This window comes from Phyllobates terribilis, unplaced genomic scaffold (genome assembly GCF_046119375.1).
Source record: "Phyllobates terribilis strain yellow unplaced genomic scaffold, ASM4611937v1 Scaffold_115__1_contigs__length_5345438, whole genome shotgun sequence".
Classification (NCBI taxonomy): domain Eukaryota; kingdom Metazoa; phylum Chordata; class Amphibia; order Anura; family Dendrobatidae; genus Phyllobates; species Phyllobates terribilis.
The window spans coordinates 2533815-2556401 of NW_027362875.1; the positions used below are offsets into that span (position 1 = coordinate 2533815).

The window sequence follows — 22587 nt, forward strand, 5'->3', positions numbered from 1 at the left end:
ATTGTAGAGACCTGAATGAGAAGAAGATGAGAAGATGTAACGTCATCAATAATTCTATGTAATAATACAATTACTGATTCTGGTATAAAGCAGTAATCTGTGGATCTGATCCTGGATGATGCCGGAAGAAGAAGTGGATTTTTATGGCGGCCATTAATGACTTTTGCTCTGAGGACCGGAGGAGGTTCGGCCTGAGCGCTGCACTCGTGGTGTGAACACGGACATAGTCGATTATTTAGGGATATTCTCTTGTTCTTCCCTCCGGTGATTTGTGGACTAAACTCGTTCATTCAAGAGAACAGGTCCAGGAAAAAGAACGGACTGTCCACGGACCGTATCTGAGCCGGTGTCTGAGCAGAGCGGTGACGGACTGCTCCTGCCAGTGACTCTGCGGCTCCTGATGAGTCACGTAGACGGAGCAGCGGTTTCTCTTTGGCTCTGCTTTCTTGATGGGAAGTGACTGACGCCATCACACTGATTGTCAGCGGCCTCCCTGCAAGCAGCCAGCGGTCAATCAGAGGGATGATTTATTTCACCATGCAAGAAAAACAGACACAAAATAGACACACGAGTGTGAATAATGGCTAATCCTGATAGGGAGTAATGGAGACGGCACATACCTCCACCTGCAGAGCCGCCACCACATATATGGCTGCTCTGTGCGCACAGGACCTGTGATGAGGTCACAGGAGGGGGAGGAGTCAGGGGTCACATGATCAGGGGCCTGGATGAGCTGAAGTTTATGTGTGGGGTCAGGAGGGGTTTACAGTGTGGATGTAGCAGAGCCGCGTGTGTACGAGGTGTACGGAGCGGAGCCGCGTGTGTAAGAGGTGTACGGAGCAGAGCCGCATGTGTACGAGGTGTACGGAGCATAACCGCGTGTGTACGAGGTGTACGGAGCGGAGCCGTGCGCGTACGAGGTGTACGGAGCGGAGCCGCGTGCGTACGAGGCGTACAGAGCGGAGCCGCGTGCATGCGAGGCGTACAGAGCGGAGCCGCGTGCGTACGAGGGGTACAGAGCACAGCCGCGTGTGTAGGAGGCGTACAGAGCGCAGCCGCATGTGTAGGAGGCGTACAGAGCGCAGCCGCGTGTGTACGAGGCGTACAGAGCGCAGCCGCGTGCGTACGAGGGGTACAGAGCGGAACCGCATGTGTTTGAGGCGTACAGAGCGCAGCCGCATGTGTTTGAGGTGTACAGAGCACAGCCGCATGTGTTCGAGGGGTACAGAGCGGAACCGCATGTGCTTGAGGGGTACAGTGCGGAGCCGCATGTGTTCGAGGGGTACAGAGCGGAGCCGCGCCTGTATGAGGTGTACGGAGTGGAGCTGCGTGTGTACGAGGTATACGGAGCAGAGCCGTGTGTGTACGAGGTGTACAGATCCGCACATGTACGTGGTGTACGGAGCGGAGCTACGATCTACTGCATGTAATTACATTTCAATTGGTCAAAATCTGCAGCGGAGACTTGCTGTCACTCAAAGTGTAGGAAAGGTCAAGTGCAACACGAAGGGAAGAGGTGGTGGAAGCCCAAACACTAGGGAAAGGGGGAGTGGAAACCCCTAGGCAGATCTAGTATCACCCTGCCTATCCTACCGTCCCTATATAGGTTCCACACTGATCACCGAACAGGAAACCTAAGCTCTGTATATCCCTAGAGCTAGGCCTTAAGTAGGGAGGGGACAGGGTGAGCATTGGTCACGCCCCACTATAAACTAAAGACAACAAGGTAGACAAACAAAGGGGATAAATTTAGCTGGTAGACACCAGAGAGAAAATGCCAACTGTCCTCCAAGGGCACCAGAGAAGAAGCTAGTCGACTACTAGAGCTCCAATGCTTGCACAACGGTACATAGAAATACAGGTGCTTCTCACTAAATTAGAATATCATCAAAAAGTTAATTTATTTCAGTTCTTCAATACAAAAAGTGAAACTCATATTATATAGAGTCATTACACACAGAGTGATCTATTTCAAGTGTTTATTTCTAGACCCTGCTGGCGCTCCTGTGGATATTATGGGAATCCTTGTGAGTTTGAAAAGAACCACCTTATGACCCACTTTTTCTTTAAAAAATGGGGTGGTTTTATTTTCTTAAAAAAAAAATGTATATATTTAAAAACAAGATATCGTGAAGAAATTATCACATATACCGGATATCTTAATGCACAAATCACCATGCGTTTCTGCTTAAAAAAAACCTTCATCAGGTGCATAAAGAGGAGTGTATCTCTCAAACTTTTTAGACTCAAATGTTCTTGAACACCGTTTACACCCATCAGTACCAGCACATGCCTGGCCCTTCCTCTGTTCGTCCAACACCACCATCCATCCAGCAACATTCACATATGACTACCCTCATGCCTGTGGAGGCTACTGGTGGGCCAACATTTTGTGAGCCTCAGCCCTACACTCTGCCTGCAAGGCATCAGACACCTGTGCCCCAACAATTTGGACTTCACAAGCCTCTGCCAAGATCCCAACAAGCTAATCCATCTCAAACATGTCAGCCACATTACAACCACACAAAATTATACACAGCCTGGTGTGGCAGCTCACCAATACGCAGCCCCTCATAATTACTCACATCACACACAAACCACAGACCAAACAAGGTATTCAGCCTCTTTGACACAAGAACATTATCCTACAGACACATCTGTGACACATGCAGCCATACACACACGGGCAAACACCCTCACTCCACCCCCAAACATCTACCAGCCAAACTGACACACACTCCTCCAGCCCTGAATGGGGAAGCACACAAAACCCCACAGAGGAATCATTGTCGAGTCAGGGTGATTATGTGGATTTATAACTAATGATCCTAAATCTGCTGTATATATTATATATTTATTAATGTTCTTGCAACAATAACAGAATCACATGTGTTGGCTGCATAATAAAAGACCTTGTTCATTTGTTCAGATGGTTAGTTTTTATTTTCATACATACATTATAAAAGAAACGCCAAAAACAAACAAACATAAAATAGCATTGGTGACAGTGTGTTTGTTAGTGTTGTGTGGATGTATAATATAATGTCAGCCTGAAAAATATCAAAAACAAATCTAAGGTTTCATTAACGTACAACGGGTGTCAAAATAACTCACATGCTCAACAACTTACATGACATTACACCTAATGTGAGAAAATGTGCTACATTCATGGGCCCAGAATGTGTTGCCACTCGGGCCTTATTTAAGCAAGTATAATTACACTAACCTCACAACACAATGTGTGTGATGTTGTATACAGAGTGTGAACTTAAAGTTTCTGTGCTCATTGACGACATATGCAGCAATAAGAAGAATTGTGTGCTAACAGTGGTCCAGTAAGCAGACATGGAATAATTTATGGCAAGATATTGACTAAAAACAACAATAAAAGTACAACATCAGAATGTGTTTTTGTTTTTATATGTAAAACAGGATGAAATCACATAAATCTTGCAAAATTAAAAATAGAGGAGGCTTCTTTTTAAACAAAATGAGTTTGAATCAAACAACGGTAAACTTATGGAAAATTGAAAAATGAGGTATTTGTTATTTTGTCAGGGAAAGAGGAAGCCTTTGCGAAGGGTGTGTAACATTTTCCGCAAACAAAAATAAGGTCGCAACCCACGTGACAGATCCTCATTGTCAATTCAAAAAATCAAACCCTACAATTCTATCTAATGATGGCATGCTTTGAATCACTCCATTTGCCATGGGACACTACCATCTGGTGACCTAAAATAATCACAAAAAATATTCCTGACTCGAAGGCCAGAAGTACCTGCTTGTGGACTACGCGGAATGTCCTGTGGTCTTGGCACGCCTAACATTGTCACATCCTCAACATCTTCCAAGAATGCTTCATGTGTTCTTGCAAAATTATGCAAGAGGATGCTTGGCTTTATGGCTGCCTTAACATTGGCTGGATGGATTTGTATAGGACTCTGAAATATACGCCACTTAGAGGTTAACAATCCAAAAGCACACTCAACAAAACAACGGGATTTTGTCAGTTGCATGTTAAAAATGCGCCTCTGTGTATCCAAACCTCTCTGTGCAAATGGCCTCAAAATATGGCTTGAGAGTGCAAAACCCTCATCAGCAACCATAATAAATGGTGCAGGTGAACCAGAGGCTCCTGGAAGTGCACATGGCTGGGGAAGGTTTACATTCGTTTCAGCAAGCCGCCTAGCAAATCTGGAGGAGCGAAGGATACGAGCATCCGACACACTCCCATAGGCACCAATGTCAGCAATTACAGAACAGTAGTTACTGTCAGCTAAAGCCAGCAGCTCTACTGAGAAAAAAATGTAATTTATTAAAGAATCATGAGCATGAGTTTGGCGGCTTCTTGACACGAATGTGCTTCCCATCTAGTGCACCGATACAATTGGGAAACTGTGCTGCTTCCATGAACCCTGGGCAATCCTCACCCAGTCATGTGTGCTTGGCTGAGGCATCAACCGGCTCTTCAGCTTGTCCCAAATAATATCACAGGTTGAGCGTACAATCTGGGATATCATCGACGTGCCAAGGAGGAACTGGAAATGGTGTGAACTAAATGAATTGCCAGTAGCCAGGAATCTGAAATTAGAAATGCCAAAAATGTTAACACAAAAAGACAGCCATGATGTTAAAAATGCAAAAAAAAAAACAATGTCTATATATTGATGTTTAAAATGGGGAATAGAGTGCAAACACTTTATAGGCCGAAATTTCAACCACAATATTTATAATATAACCAGAGATGCGCATCTCTGTCTGAAGCCTTAATAGACTGCGCAAGAAGGACACGCCTGCGCAGTCTGGCTCCAGACAGAAGCACACATGGAGCCGTTACAGGTTAGAGGAATGTGTATGGCGCCGGACATCACGGTATGCGTAGGAACTGAACGCATACGGCCATACTTAACTCACCTAGAGGAGCGTTGCCGCTGCTCCTCTCTTCGCCGCAGACCGGAGCAGGAATCGGCGCATGCACATAGCGCTATCTGGCGCCATTTTACTGAAGACACATTTTCAGTGTGTCTTCAGCAAAATGGCGCCGGACAGCGCGGTATGCGCATGCACGCACTCCGGCGCCGCACTCCTCCCTCCGGCAGAACAGGAGACAGCAGCACTGGAGCACAAGGAAGAAAGGTATAAGTGTTTATTTTTTTGTATGTGTGCAGCGTGAAAGGGATGAAGGGTGCCATACATACAAGGATTGGGGGATGAGAGGGCCACACATACCAGGATTGGGGGTTGAAGGGTACCATGCATACCAGGATTTGGGGTTGAGGGGTACCATGCATACCAGGATTGGGGGATGAGGAGTACCAAGCATACCAGGATTGGGAGGTGAGGGGGCCACACATACCAGGATTGGGAGGTGAGGGGGCCACACATACCAGAATTGGGGGATGAGGGGTACCAAGCATACCAGGATTGGGAGGTGAGGGGGCCACACATACCAGGATTGGGGGATGAGGGGTACCATACATACCAGGATTGGGAAATGAGGAGGGTCATACATACCAGGATTGGGGGGGGGTGAGGGGTACCAAGCATACCAGGATTGTGGGGTGAGGAGACCATGCATACAAGGGGTCATGTATACCAGGATGAGGGGTACTACACATACCAGGATTGGGGGGGTGAGGAGACCATACATACCAGGATTGGGAGGTGAGGGGACCATCCATACCAGGATTGGGGGGGTGAGGGGACTATGCATACCAGGATTGGGGGGTGAAGGGTGCCATGCATACCAGAATAGGGATGAGGGGTACCATACATACCAGGATAGGAATGCGGGGTACCATGCATACCAGGATAAGGGAAGTGGTGCCATGCATGCCAGAATAGGTATGAGGGGTACCATGCATACCAGAATAGGATGAGGGGTGCCATGCATACCAGGATAAGGGATGGGGTGCCATGAATACCAGGATTGAGGGCGAGGGGTGCCATGCATACCAGGATTGGGGGAGAGGGGTGCCATGCTTACCAGAACTGGGGGCGAGGGGTGCCATGCATACCAGGATTGGGGGAGAGGGGTGCCATGCATACCAGAATTGGGGGTGAGGGGTGCCATGCATACCAGTATTGGGGGTGAAGGGTGCCATGCATACCAGGATAGGGATAAGGGGGCCATGCATACCAGGATTGGGGATGAGGGGTGATATGCATAACAGGATTGGAATGAGGGGTGCCATGCATACCAGGATTGAGGATGAGGGGCGCCATGCATACCAGGATTGGATGTGAGGGGTGCCATGCATACCAGGATAGGAATGAGGGGTACCATGCATACCAGGATGAGGGGTAACATACATACCAGGATATGGATGAGGGATGGTGTACCATGCATACCAGGATAGGGATGAGGAGTGCCATGCATACCAGGATGGGGGTGAGGGGCCCATGCATACCAGGATAAGGCTGAGGGGGCCATGCATACAAGGATGACGGGTGCCATGCATACCAGGATTGGGGGTGAGGGGTGCCATGTATACCAGGATTGGGGGTGAGAGGTGCCATGCATACCAGGATTGGGGGTGAGGGTGACATGAATACTAGGATTGGGGGTGAGGGGTACGATGCAGACCAGGATTGGGGCTGAAGGGTGCCATGCATACCAGGATTGGGGATGAAGGGTGCCATGCATACCAGGATTGGGGATGAGGGGGCCATGCATACCAGGATGGGGATGAGGGGTGCCATGCATTCCAGGATTGGGGATGAGGGGGCCATGCATACCAAGATGGGGATGAGGGGGCCATGAATACCAGGATATGGATAAAAGGTGCCATGCATACTAGGATTGGGGGTGAGGGGTGCCATGCATACCAGGATAGGGATGAGGGGTTCCATGCATACCAGGATCGGGGTTGAGGGTTGCCATGCATACCAGGATTGCAGATGAGGCGTGCCATGTATACCAGGATAGGGATGAGACGTGCCATGCATACCAGGAAAGGAATTAGGAGTGCCATGCATACCAGGATAAGGCTGAGGGGGCCATGCATACAAGGATGAGGGGTGCCAAGCATAACAGGATTGGGGGTGAGGGGTGCCATGCATACCAGGATTGAGGGTGAGGGGTACCATGCATACCAGAATTGGGGGTGAAGGGTGCCATGCATACCAGTATTGGGGGTGAAGGGTGCCATGCATACCAGGATAGGGATAAGGGGGTCATGCATACCAGGATTGGGGATGAGGGGTGACATGCATAACAGGATTGGAATGAGGGGTGCCATGCATACCAGGATTGAGGATGAGGGGCGCCATGCATACCAGGATTGGATGTGAGGGGTGCCATGCATACCAGGATAGGAATGAGGGGTACCATGCATACCAGGATGAGGGGTACCATACATACCAGGATATGGATGAGGGATGGTGTACCATGCATACCAGGATAGGGATGAGGAGTGCCATGCATACCAGGATGGGGGTGAGGGGCCCATGCATACCAGGATAAGGCTGAGGGGGCCTTGCATACAAGGATGAGGGGTGCCATGCATACCAGGATTGGGGGTGAGGGGTGCCATGTATACCAGGATTGGGGGTGAGAGGTGCCATGCATACCAGGATTGGGGGTGAGAGGTGCCATGCATACCAGGATTGGGGGTGAGGGTGACATGAATACTAGGATTGGGGGTGAGGGGTATGATGCAGACCAGGATTGGGGCTGAAGGGTGTCATGCATACCAGGATTGGGGATGAAGGGTGCCATGCATACCAGGATTGGGGATGAGGGGGGCATGCATACCAGGATGGGGATGAGGGGTGTCATGCATTCCAGGATTGGGGATGAGGGGGCCATGCATACCAAGATGGGGATGAGGGGGCCATGAATACCAGGATATGGATGAAAGGTGCCATGCATACCAGGATTGGGGGTGAGGGGTGCCATGCATACCAGGATAGGGATGAGGGGTTCCATGCATACCAGGATCGGGGGTGAGGGTTGCCATGCATACCAGGATTGCAGATGAGGCGTGCCATGTATACCAGGATAGGGATGAGACGTGCCATGCATACCAGGAAAGGAATTAGGAGTGCCATGCATACCAGGATAAGGCTGAGGGGGCCATGCATACAAGGATGAGGGGTGCCAAGCATAACAGGATTGGGGGTGAGGGGTGCCATGCATACCAGGATTGAGGGTGAGGGGTGCCATGCATACCAGGATTGGGGGTGAGGGTGACATGCATTCTAGGATTGGGGGTGAGGGGTGCCATGCATACCAGGATTGGGGGTGAAGGGTGCCATGCATACCAGGATTGGGGGTGAAGGGTGCCATGCATACCAGGATTGGGTATGAAGGGGGCCATGCATACCAGGATGGGGATGAGGGGTGCCATGAATACCAGGATTGGGGATGAGGGGGGCATGCATAACAGGATGGAAATGAGGGGTCCATGCATACCAGGATTGGAGATGAGGCAAGCCATGTATACCAGGATAGAGATGAGGCTTGCCATGCATACCAGGATGGGGGTGAAAGGGCCATGCATACCAGGTTGAGGGGTGCCATGAATACCAGGATTGGGGGTGAGGGATGCCATGCATACCAGGATTGGGGGAGATGCGTGCCATGCATACTAGGATTGGGGATGAAGGGTGCCATGCATACCAGGATTGGGGATGAGGGGTCCATGCATACCAGGAAGGGGATGATTATGGTGGAGCGCATTTGACCTGGATGAACATTATTGTCAAAATCTCTTTCCTATGATAACCCGAGCAGAGCTATCGAATAGCCACCAGGTGTATGCAGCAAACCAACTGAAAGGAGAAAATCCCTTTGTGATCCTTAGAAATCCGTAAGCTGAACTGAAAGACCAAACAAAGGTGAGTGCAAATGAAAATATTCATATTACCGCCATATACTACACTTAGATTGGTGCGCTCTCTGTCTACCTTTCTCTTTGTTGTGAGGATAGGGATGAGGGAGCCATACATACCAGGATTGGGGATGAGGGGTGCCATGCATACCAGGATTGGGGATGAGGGGACCATGCATACCAGGATGGGGATGAGGGGTGCCATGAATACCAGGATATGGATGAAAGGTGCCATGCATACCAGGATTGGGGGTGAGGGGTGCCATGCATACCAGAATAGGCATGAGGGGTGCCATGCATACCAGGATAGAGATGAGTGGTGCCATGCATACCAGGATTGGGTATGAGGGGTGCCATGCATACCAGGATTGGGGGTGAGGCGTACCATGTATACAACGATTGGGGGTAAGGGGTGCCATGCATACCAGGATTGGGGATGAGGGGTGCCATGCATACCAGAATAGGGATGAGGGTTACCATGCATACCAGGATGAGGGAAGGGGTGCCATGCACACCAGGATGAGGGGTACCATGCATACCAGAATAGGGATGAGAGATACCATGCATACCAGAATAGGGATGAGGGGTACCATGCATACCAGAATAAGGGATGGGTGCCATGCATACCAGGATAGGGATGAGGGAGCCATACATACCAGGATTGGGGATGAGGGGTGCCATGCATACCAGGATGAGGGATTGGGTGCAATGCATACCAGGTTTCTGGGATGAGGAGACCATACATACCAGAATTGGGATGAGGGGTGCCATGTATACCAGGATGAGGGGTACCATACATACAGAATAGGGATGCGGGGTACCATGCATACCAGGATAGGGATGAGGAGTGCCATGCATACCAGGATGGGGGTGAGGGGCCCATGCATGCCAGGATAAGGCTGATGGGGCCATGCATACAAGGATGAGGGGTGCCATGCATACCAGGATTGGGGATGAGGGGTGCCATGAATACCAGGATAGGGATGAGGGGTGCCATGCATACTAGGATAGGGATGAGGGGTGCCATGCATACCAGGATTGAGGGTGAGGAGTGCCATGCATACCAGGATAGGGATGAGGCATGCCATGCATACCAGGATGAGGGTGAGGGGGTCATGCATACGAGGATGAGGGGTGCCATGCATACCAGGATTGGGGGTAAGGGGTGCCATGCACACCCGGATGAGGGGTACCAAGCATACCAGGATAGGGATGAGGGGTACCATGCATACCAGAATAGGGATGAGGGGTACCATGCATACCAGGATAAGGGATGGGGTGCCATACATACCAGGATTGTGGATGCGGGGTGCCATGCATACCAGGATGATGGATTGGGTGCCATGCATACCAGGTTTCTGGGATGAGGAGGCCATACATACCAGAATTGGGATGAGGGGTGCCATGTATACCAGGATGAGGGGTACCATACATACCAGAATAGGGATGTGGGGTACCATGCATACCAGGATAGGGATGAGGAGTGCCATGCATACCAGGATGGGGGTGAGGGACCCATGCATACCAGAATAAGGCTGAGGGGGCCATGCATACAAGGATGAGGGCCATGCATACCAGGAATGGGGATGAGGGGTGCCATGCATACCAGGATTGGGGGTGAGGGGTGCCATGCATACCAGGATTGGAGGTGAGGGGTGTCATGCATACAAGGATAGGGATGAGGCATGACATGCATACCAGGATTGGGTATGAGGGGTGCCATGCATACCAGGATTGGGGGTGAGGTGTTCCATGTATACCAGGATTGGGGGTAAGGGGTGGCATGCATACCAGGATTGGGAGTGAAGGGTTCCATGCATACCAGGATTGGGGATGAGGGGTGCCATGAATACCAGAATAGGGATGAGGGGTACCATGGATACCAGGATGAAAGAAGGGGTGCCCTGCACACCAGGATGAGGGGTACCAGGCACACCAGGATAAGGGGTGCCATACATACCAGGATCGGGGGTAAGGGGTGCCATGCATATCAGGATTGGGGTGAGGGGTGCCATGCATACCAGGATTGGAAGTGAAGGGTGCCATGCATACCAGGATTGGGGATGAGGGGTGCCATGAATACCAGAATAGGGATGATGGGTACCATGGATACCAGGATGAGGGAAGGGGTGCCCTGCACACCAGGATGAGGGGTACCATGCATACCAGAATAGGGATGAGAGATACCATGCATATCAGAATAGGGATGAGGGGTACCATGCATACCAGAATAAGGGATGGGTGCCATGCATACCAGGATAGGGATGAGGGAGCCATACATACCAGGATTGGGGATGAGGGGTGCCATGCATACCAGGATGAGGGATTGGTTGCCATGCATACCAGGTTTCTAGGATGAGGAGGCCATACATACCAGAATTGGGATGAGGGGTGCCATGTATACCAGGATGAGGGGTACCATACATACAGAATAGGGATGCAGGGTACCATGCATACCAGGATAGGGATGAGGAGTGCCATGCATTCCATGAAGGGGGTGAGGGGCTCATGTATACCAGGATAAGGCTGAGGGGGCCATGCATACAAGGATGAGGGGTGCCATGCATACCAGGATTGGGGGTAAGGGGTGCCATGCATACCAGGATAGGGATGAGGCGTGCCATGCATACCAGGATGAGGGGTGCCATGCATACCAGGATTGGGGGTAAGGGGTACCATGCACACCAGGATGAGGGGTACCATGCATACCAGAATAGGGATGAGGGGTACCATGCATACCAGAATAGGGATGCGGGGTACCATGCATACCAGGATAGGGATGAAGAGTGCCATGCATACCAGGATGGGGGTGAGGGGCCCATGCATACCAGGATAAGGCTGAGGGGGCCATGCATACAAGGATGAGGTGTGCCATGCGTACCAGGATTGGGGATGAGGGGTGCCATGAATACCAGGATAAGGATGAGGGGTGCCATGCATACCAGGATAGGGATGAGGGGTGCTATGCATACCAGGATTGGCGGTGAGGGGTGCCAAGCATACCAGGATTGGGGGTGAGGGGTGCCATGCATACCAGGATAGGAATGAGGTGTGCCATGCATACCAGGATTGGGGGTAAGGGGTGCCATGCATACCAGGATTGGGGGTGAGGGGTGCCATGCATACTAGGATTGGGGGTAAAGGGTGCCATGCATACCAGGATTGGGAATGAGGGGGCCATGCATACCAGCATGGGGATGAGGGGTGCCATGCATACCAGGATTACGGATGAGAGGGCCATGCATACCAGGATGGGGATGAGGGGTGCCATGCATACCAGGATATGGATGAAAGGTGCCATGCATACCAGGATTGGGGGTCAGGGGTGCCATGCATACCAGGATAGGGATGAGGGGTGCCATGCATACCAGGATAGGGATGAGGGGTGCCATGCATACCAGGATAGAGATAAGGGGTACCATGCATACCAGGATGAGGTTAGGGGAGCCATGCACACCAGGATGAGGAGTACCATGCATACCAGAATAGGGATGAGGGATACTATGCATACCAGAATAGGGATGAGGGAGCCATACATACCAAGATTGGGGATGAGGGGTGCCATGCATACCAGGATTGGGGATGAGGGGTGCCATGCATACCAGGATGAGGGATTGGGTGCCATGCATACCAGAATAGGGATGCGGGGTACCATACATACCAGGATGAGGGATGGGGTGCTATGCATATCAGGATTGGGGGATGAGGGGTACCATACATACCAGAATAGGGATGAGAGGTACCATGCGTACCAGGATGAGGGGTACCATATATAACAGGATTTGGATGTGGGGTACCATACATACCAGGATTTGGAATGATGGGTGCCATACATACCAGGATTGGGAATGAGGGGTGCCATGCATACCAGAATTGGGAATGAGGGGTGCCATGCATACCAGGATTGGGAATGAGGGGTGCCATGCATACCAGGATTGGGTGTGAGGGGCGCCATGCATACCAGAATTGGGTGTGAAGGGTGCCATGCATACCAGGATTGGTGATATGGGGTGCCATGCATAAAAGGATTGGGAATTAGGGGCGCCATGCATACCAAGATTGGGGGTGAGGGGTGCCATGCATACCAGGATTGTGGGTGAGGGGTGCCATGCATACCAGGATTGGGGGTAAGGGTTGTCATGCATACCAGGATTGGGAGTGAAGGGTGCCATGCATACCAGGATAGGGGATGAGGGGGCCATGCATACCAGAATAGGGATGAGGGGTACCATGCATACCAGGATGAGGGAAGGGGTGCCATGCATACCATTATAGGGATGAGGGAGCCATACATACCTGGATTGGGGATGAGGGATGCCATGCATACCAGCATTGGGGATGAGGGATGCCATGCATACCAGGATGAGGGATTGGGTGCCAAGCATGCCAAGTTTCTGGTATGAGGACGCCATACATACCAGAATTGGGATGAGGGGTGCCATGTATACCAGGATGAAGGATACCCTACATACCAGGATGAGGGATGGGGTGCTATGGTTATCAGGATTGGGGGATGAGGAGGCCATACATACCAGGATTGGGGATGAGAGTACCATACATACTAAAATAGTGATGAGAGGTACAATGCATAGCAGGATGAGGGATGGGGTGCCATGCATACCAGGATGAGGGGTACCATACATACCAGAATGGGGATGGGGTGCCATGCATACCAAGATTGGGGGATGAGTGGTGCCATGCATACCAGGATGAGGGATTGTGTACCATACATACCAGGATTGGGGGATGAGGGTTATCATGCATACCAGGATAGGAATGCAGGGTACCATGCACACCAGGATGAGGGATGGGGTGCCATGCATATCAGGATGAGGGGTACCATGCATACCAGAATAGGGATGAGGGGTACCATGCATACCAGGATTGGGGGATGAGGAGTGCCATGCAAACCAGGATAGGGATGAGGGGGCAATACATACCAGGATTGGGGATGAGGGAGCCATGCATACCAGGATGAGGGATTGGGTATCATGCATACCAGGTTTCTGGGATGCATACCAGGATTGGGGGATGAGGAGTGCCATAGTTGCCAGAATTGAGATGAGGGGTGCCATGTGTACCAGATTTGGAATGAGGGGTGCCATGCATACCAGGATTGGGGATGAGGGGTGCCATGCCATGACAGGATGCGGGTAGCACAAATACCAGGAGGAGGGCAGCACAAATACCAGCATGGGAGACCATAAACCAATAAAAATGCTCGCCACCCGGGCGTAGAACGGGTTCAATAACTCGTTTCATATATATCCATAGCTAATACATGGCAAATGTGTTGGGTGAAGTATAAACCACAACTATGACTGAAGCACACAGGTGTTACATATACTGGAGAGCTGGCAAATGCTGGACAACACATGTTGGGGAGGGGAATGGTCTTCGTTTCGCTATAATTTCACATATGCCAAAATGATTGTTTGCACTTGAGAAATGTATACTTGGACATTAATAAAACAGTGCAGTGCTTATAAATATTGATCAGTGGCAAACATAGTTAAGGGGTTATCAAAAAATGACCAAGAAACAAACTTACCTCGGTTACTAGCAAACGCTCCTCTGGAGAAATGCTTAGTCACATGTGACTCGCCCCCTGGGCCGTGAGGTACCCAGAACCGGGCCTTCTGGTGTACGGGGCTGATGGGGGTAGTAGTGGCAACCCGATCCCGTGGCTCAGGGTGGTCAGACCAAATTGTGGCAGTCTATCAATCAGTGTTTTGAATGTCCGACTACGCCACCCGTGGATTGCAGTCAGAGATAACCACCGCTGAGAGGCAGACCACTGAGGCTGGTGTTGGTGTGCAGCACAGGGGTAGGATAACTCCCCACAGGAAGAGTGTAGCCTCAGGGCAGTGTAAGTGGATGCTGGGGGTGATGGTGACGGCGCAGCAGAAATCACACAGAGTCCAATGATGCAGTCCAGGGTCTTTTACTCACAGTGTTATCCAAGTCACTTCTGTCAGCAAGGACTGCCCGAGCCGTGCTGCGTCCACCAGGTGAGAAGCTCGGTCAACCCCCAGGCAATTCAGGAGTATGGCACAGGACCCCCTTTTGTCCTTTGTCTGGCCTCTCGTGCCCCACCAGTGTCCTGACTTCTGTCCGGCTACCGCGGACCGTGTCGGGTAAGCGTTGGCCTTCACTTCCCGCTATCCTATATGGTGCCTTCCTAGCAGGTTTAGCGGGGGGTCGCACCAATAAATGGTCACAATCTCCGGTTCTTGGCTGAGGGTAGATTCGCCTCCACCAACTTAGGGATCCGGTACCTTTCCATAGCTTGACCCTTCCACCCGATATAATGGGGTATGCAATGGTTGCTGGCCGTTCTGCACTCTTAGGGTCCCTTCTGCCTTCTTGTTTCTGGAGCCCTTCCACTCCTCTTTCTCTTCTCCTTCCTTCCTTCTCCTTCTTCTCTTCTCCTCTCTGGCCCCGGCCTTCTCTCTAGGCCTGCCTCGTGGAGCTGAGCTCAGGCTGAGCCATGGCTCCCTGTCAGCTCTGACTGAACTACTTCTCTCTTTCTCACTGACTTAAGATGGCTCCCACCTTTTATCTACTTCTCAGTGTCTGAGCTCAGGTGACCTGCACCCAATGAGCTCCTTCCTGTGCTCCAGAAACCGTCCCCTTTCTGCTCCTACACCACTGGGTTCTCTCCCCCCTCCCCACTCCAGCCAGGGACATGGTCAGTTGTGCCCGCAGCTGGGAGCACCGTCGAGCTGTCCCCCAGAAATGAGGAGTGTATGTGCGTGCAGCTAACTGAGCCCTAGTCCACACTCCATCCTTACCTGGGAGTGGAATATCACACCTCTGGTTGAGGTGCAATACCCCTGTAGCAACCGAACCCTCGGGGCGCTACACATGCAGATGTCTTTTTTAATTAGGAAAGGACCCAAATCCTCCAGACGTTTGTCTAAACAACACATGGACAGGCGACAGAAAGCAATAAACTGTGCAGGATACTTGCGAAGTTCATTTTACAATGTATGAAAATGTCCATATGCCCCACGTTGCAAGAGGAGCGGGTCAACCCATAGTGTTTGGGACGCCGTGGTTCTTCACCAAGCATATGGCGCCAAACTCCAAAGTGACGGGACACAAGCCAGGCCAACACAACAATGCCTCATTGGAAACACACATATTTGGCAAACCACAGAACTAACACACGAGACAAATCATAAATGTGTGAGCTAATTGTGTTTTTAAGGATTTTAATAGCTAATTACTAAATTGGCGCACCTTTTCCATATCAAACCATTTAATTATAGATAAAACCCTTTCATTTCTGAAACAAATAGTAACTTCCACGGAAAGCACACAGATGGTAAACACGGACAGCAAACGGATGCAACATGTAACACAGATAGCTCCGGAACCAGAAAAAAATGGACGTGTGAAACCGGCCTAAAGATTTTGTACCTGCTTGTGAAGATTGTGCACACGCTAAAGTCTGTCACAACCGGCCGGCCGGTGTATTGGCTACATTGGCATTTCCAGAAAGACAGTGGACGCATCGGTCCATGGATTTCATCACAGATTTGCCTTTGTCAGGTGAGAAGACTGTTGTTTGGGTGGTTGGCTGATTAAGTAAACTGGCTTATTTTGTTCCTTTGTCAGGGTTACCTGATGGGAGACCCTCTCCAGGTTGTTTATTTGTCATGTGGTGAGATTACATGGAATTCCTCATAACACTGTGTCTGATAGGGGAGCGTAATTTGTCTCCAAATTCTGGAGAGCGTTTTGTAGTAAACTGGGGATTGACTTGTCATGTTCCTGTGTCTACCACCCTGAGACCAACGGTCAGGCAGAAAGGATAAATCAATCTTTGGAACAAATTTTCAGGTGTTTTGTTGCAGCTCAGCAGGAGGATTGGTCTTCATTCTTACCTCTTGCTGATTTCACCTTTAATAGACAGATCAATCAGTCCACTGGAGCCTGGCTGTTTTTTGTAATTATGGTTTTCATCTCCAATTTGGTGAATTTTCTAAGATAAGTTCTGAATGTCCTGGGATGGAGATCACCATACAGAAACATGGGGATGTTAAATATTTACATAGGTTGAAAAAAGATCATATAATGGTCCCCATATAATGTTCCATACAGAATAATGGACCCCATATAATGCTCCATACAGAATAATGGACTCCATACAGTATATTGCTCCATACAGTATAATGGACTTCATATATTGCTCCATACAGAATAATGGACCCCATATATTTCTCCATACAGAATAGTGGGCCCCATATAATGCTCCATATAGATTAATGGACCCCATATAATGCTCCATACAGAATAATGGACCCCAAATATTGCTCCATACAGAATAATGGACCCCATATAATGCTCCATACAGAATAACTGACCCCATATAATGCTCCATACAGATTAATGGACCCCATATAATGCTCCATACAGAATAATGGACCCCATATAATGCTCCATACAGAATAATGGACCCCATATAATGCTCCATACAGAATATTGGACCCCATATATTGCTCCATACAGAATAATGGGCCTCATATACTGCTCCATACAGAATAACGGACCCCATATATTGCTCCATACAGAATAATGGACACCATATAATGCTCTATACAGAATAATGGGCCTCATATATTGCTCCATACAGAATAATGGACCCCATATATTGCTCCATACAGAATAATGGACCCCATATATTTCTCCACACAGAATAATAGACCCCATATATTGCTCCATACAAAAAAAGTGGGCCCCATATATTCCTCCATACAGAATAGTGAACCCCATATATTGCTCCATATAGAGTGATGGACCCCATATAATGCTCCATACAGAATAATGTGCCCAATATAATTTTACATACAGAATAATAGACCCCATATAGTGCTCCATACAAAATAGTGGGCCCCACATAATGCTTCATACAGAATAATGGACCCCAAATATTGCTCCATACTGAATAATGGACCCCATGTAATGCTCCATACTGAATAATGGACCCCATATATTGCTCCATACAGAATAATGGACCCCATGTAATCCTCCATACAGAAAAATGGACCCCATATATTGCTCCATACAGAATAATGGGCCTCATATATTGCTCAATACAGAATAATGGACCCCATATATTTTCCATCCAGAATAATTGACCTCATATAATGCTCCATACAGAATAATGGACCCCATATAATGCTCCGTACAGAATAATGGGCCTCATATATTGCTCCATACAGAATAATGGACCCCATATATTGCTCCATACAGAATAATGGACCCCATATATTTCTCCATACAGAATAGTGGGCCCCATATAATGCTCCATATAGATTAATGGACCCCATATAATGCTCCATACAGAATAATGGACCCCAAATATTGCTCCATACAGAATAACGGACCCCATATAATGCTCCATACAGAATAACTGACCCCATATAATGCTCCATACAGAATAACTGACCCCATATAATGCTCCATACAGATTAACGGACCCCATATAATGCTCCATACAGAATAATGGACCCCATATAATGCTCTACACAGAATAACGGACCCCATATAATGCTCTATACAGAATAATGGCTCCCATATAATGCTCCATTCAGAATAATGGACTCCATATAATGCTCCATACAGAATAATGGCCCCCATATATGCTCCATACAAAATAATGGACGCCATATATTGCTCCATACAAAATAATGGACCCCATATATTGCTCCATACAAAATAATGGACCCCATATATTTCTCCATACATAATAATGGGCCCCATATAATGCTCCATACAGAATAATGGGCCTCATATAATGCTCCATACAGAATAATGGACCCCATATAATGCTACATAAATAATGGACCCCATATATTGCTCCATACAGAATAATGGGCCTCATATAATGCCCATACAGAAAAATGGACCCCATATACAGTATTGCTCCATACAGAATAATGGACCCCAAATATTGCTCCATACAGAATAACGGACCCCATATAATGCTCCATACAGAATAACTGACCCCATATAATGCTCCATACAGAATAACTGACCCCATATAATGCTCCATACAGATTAACGGACCCCATATAATGCTCCATACAGAATAATGGACCCCATATAATGCTCTACACAGAATAACGGACCCCATATAATGCTCTATACAGAATAATGGCTCCCATATAATGCTCCATTCAGAATAATGGACTCCATATAATGCTCCATAAATAATGGCCCCCATATATGCTCCATACAAAATAATGGACGCCATATATTGCTCCATACAAAATAATGGACCCCATATATTGCTCCATACAAAATAATGGACCCCATATATTTCTCCATACATAATAATGGGCCCCATATAATGCTCCATACAGAATAATGGGCCTCATATAATGCTCCATACAGAATAATGGACCCCATATAATGCTACATAAATAATGGACCCCATATATTGCTCCATACAGAATAATGGGCCTCATATAATGCCCATACAGAAAAATGGACCCCATATACAGTATTGCTCCATACAGAATAATGGGCCTCATATATTGCTCCATACAGAATAATGGGCCTCATATATTGCTCCATACAGAATAATGGACCCCATATATTGCTCCATACAGAATAATGGACGGACCCCATGTATTTCTCCATACAGAATGGACCCAATATATTGCTCCATACAAGAGTGGGCCCCATATAATGCTCCATACAGAATAGTGGACCCCATATATTGCTCCATACAGAGTGATGGACCCCATATATTGCTCCATACAGAGTGATGGACCCCATATAATGGTCTATACAGAATAATGGACCTCATATATTTCTGCATACAGAATAATGGACCCCATATATTGCTCCATACAGAATAATGGACCCCATATATTGCTCCATACAGAATAATGGACCCCATATATTTCTCCATACAGAATAATATATCCCATATATTGCTCCATACAAAAAAGTGGGCCCGATATATTGCTCCATACAGAATAGTGAACCCCATATATTGCTCCATATAGAGTGATGGACCCCACATAATGCTCCATACAGAATAATGGGCCCCATATAATGCTCCATACAGAATAATAGACCCCATATAGTGCTCCATACAAAATAGTGGGCCCCATATAATGCTCCATACAGAATAATGGACCCCAAATATTGCTCCATACTGAATAATGGACCCCATATATTGCTCCATACAGAATAATGGACCCCATGTAATCCTCCATACAGAAAAATGGACCCCATATATTGCTCCATACAGAATAATGGGCCTCATATATTGCTCAATACAGAATAATGGACCCCATATAATTTCCATCCAGAATAATGGACCTCATATATTGCTCCATACAGAATAATGGACCCCATATAATGCTCCATACAGTATAATGGACTCCATATAATGCTCCATACAGAGTAGGCCCCAAATAATGCTCCCTACATGATGGGCCCCATATAATACTCCATACAAGATGGGAACAATATAATGCTCCATACATGATGGGCCCCATATAATGCTCCAAACAAGATGGGCCCCATATAATTTTTAATTAATTATTTATATAGTGCCATTGATTCCATGGTGCTGTACATAAGAAGGGGTTACATACAAAATACAGATATCACTTACAGTAATTGAACAAACAGTGATAGACTGGTACAGAGGAAAGAGGACCCTGCCCTTGCGCGCTTACATTCTACAGCATATAATGCTGTGTACATAAAAAAAAGCAGAGGGCGCACTGTAGTGATGTCATCGCTCCCTCTGACCTGAGATGTCACAAGTCAGCAGACACAGAAGAAGAAGCTGGAGCTGCGGGGAACGGGGAGAGGTAAGTATTCCAAGTGCCCTCGACTCACTGGCCCCTAAAGGCGAGTGGGCCCCCCCACTGGCTCAAGGCCACGACACTTGCCCATATGTGCCGGGTGCTGATGCTGGCCCTGGCTAGCACTTTTGGAAGAATTTGCAATAATATGGAGAGGGGGCGCCAATAGAGCTGTTACCCAGACAACTAGTGGTTAAAAGAAAGAAGACGCTCACCTTGGTGAGTTGTGAGAATGCACAACTCATATGATGGTAAAATGGAGTGCTGCAGGAGACACCAAACCTCAAGGGTCCGAGTACCATAAGTTGTGGATGCAAGAAAGTGCCAGAAAATCCACGCTCCTCCGGGTCCAAAAAAGGATGCAATATCCAGTACTTAGTTATGAGTCCATTTATTGAAGCTAAAATCAGACGCGTTTCGTGGATGTCCTGTCCACTTCATCAAGTGCATAGCTTATACTGGGTATAACAAGGAGTGGACATAAATATATACAAGTCAAAAAGAAAAAAATGTGAAAAAAACTGCCGCCAAACTAGAGTGGCCGTTAGGGAAGAAAAGTTTCTTCAATATGAGAAAAGCATAAATTTGAGTCTCCATCAATGTATATATGTGTCAAGAATAAAATATTAGCATAATTAAAAAATAAATAATTAGAAACCGGTATATTTCAGTGCATATTGCTTAAATAAAAAATAATTCCGAAATGGGAATAAAACCTGTTGTATTGCGATCAACTGGATCATGTTTAGATCCTAATCGTGGTGCAGCCCTCTATGCTATGGGTACATATGTATGTATCGAGACTGATTTGTTCCGATAGGAAATTATAAAAGAATATTTAAAAATGCATTTAAACTTATATATACACATATGAAAATAAAAATAAAAAGGGAAAATGTATATCAAGATGCAAGAGACGGTGCCTTGTTCAAGAGTGTTTTATTTATTTTTATTTTCATATGTATATGTAAGTTAAATACATTTTTAATTTTTTTTTTTATAATTTCTCGATACATACATATGCACCCATAGCATAGAGGGCTGTTTAGGATCTAAACATGATCCAGTTGATCGCAATACAACAGGTTCGATTCCCATTTCGGAATTATTTTTTATTTAAGCAATATGCACTGAAATACTATATACCGGTTATTAATTATTTATTTTTTAATCATGCTAACATTATTTTATTCTTGACCGATATATACATTGATGGAGACTCAAATTTATGCTTTTCTCATATTGAACGAACTTTTCTTCCCCAACGGCCACTCTGGTTTGGCAGAAGTTTTTTTCACATTTTTTTCTTTTTGACTTGTATATATTTATGTCCACACCTTGTTATACCTGGTATAAGCTATGCACTTGATGAAGTGGACAGGACATCCACGAAACGTGTCTGATTTTAGCTTCAGTAGATGGACTTATATTTAAGCACTGGGTATTGCATCCTTTTTTGGACCCAGAGGAACGTGGATTTTCTGGCACTTTCTTGCATCCACCACATTTGGGAAGAAGTTGACATTTACCGATAAAAGATAGATGGGTCTATAGGATGCCCGCAAGCTGTGGTCCTTGCCTTGTTTAGGCAACACCGTAAATACAGCTTCCTTCAAGGATGTGGGCAATGATCCCCCTCCAAAACATGTATTATATACCTCCAATAACACTGATAGTAATACTTCCTCATTAGTGAGGAGTGAGCACTAAAATGCACGGGTACTTGTTGTTCAAGTCGAGTATATTGGAATGCTCGAGTGCTCGGTCTGAGTAACGAGCCCAATGTAAGTCTATGGGAAACTCAAGCATTTTTCAGGCGGCTCCCCCCAGAGGTCTGCAGAGGGCCTAAAAATTGTCAAAATCGAAGAGAACAGTGCTCAAATGACATGGGAACAGCATGAGGAAGACCCCTGGAA

The 22587-nt window shown here is 47.5% G+C and overlaps 2 protein-coding genes across 2 annotated transcripts in view; both read right to left on the reverse strand.

Moving 5' to 3' along the window:
* LOC141201435 (uncharacterized) overlaps positions 1–696 on the reverse strand; it is a 345711-nt gene extending 345015 nt beyond the window's left edge. Inside the window, exon 1 of the mRNA XM_073663425.1 lies at positions 621–696. The gene's annotated coding sequence lies outside the window, so the exon portion shown is untranslated. The remainder of the gene's footprint in view (positions 1–620) is intronic.
* LOC141201401 (uncharacterized) overlaps positions 1–22587 on the reverse strand; it is a 54028-nt gene that overhangs the window by 17220 nt on the left and 14221 nt on the right. The window lies entirely within an intron of this gene.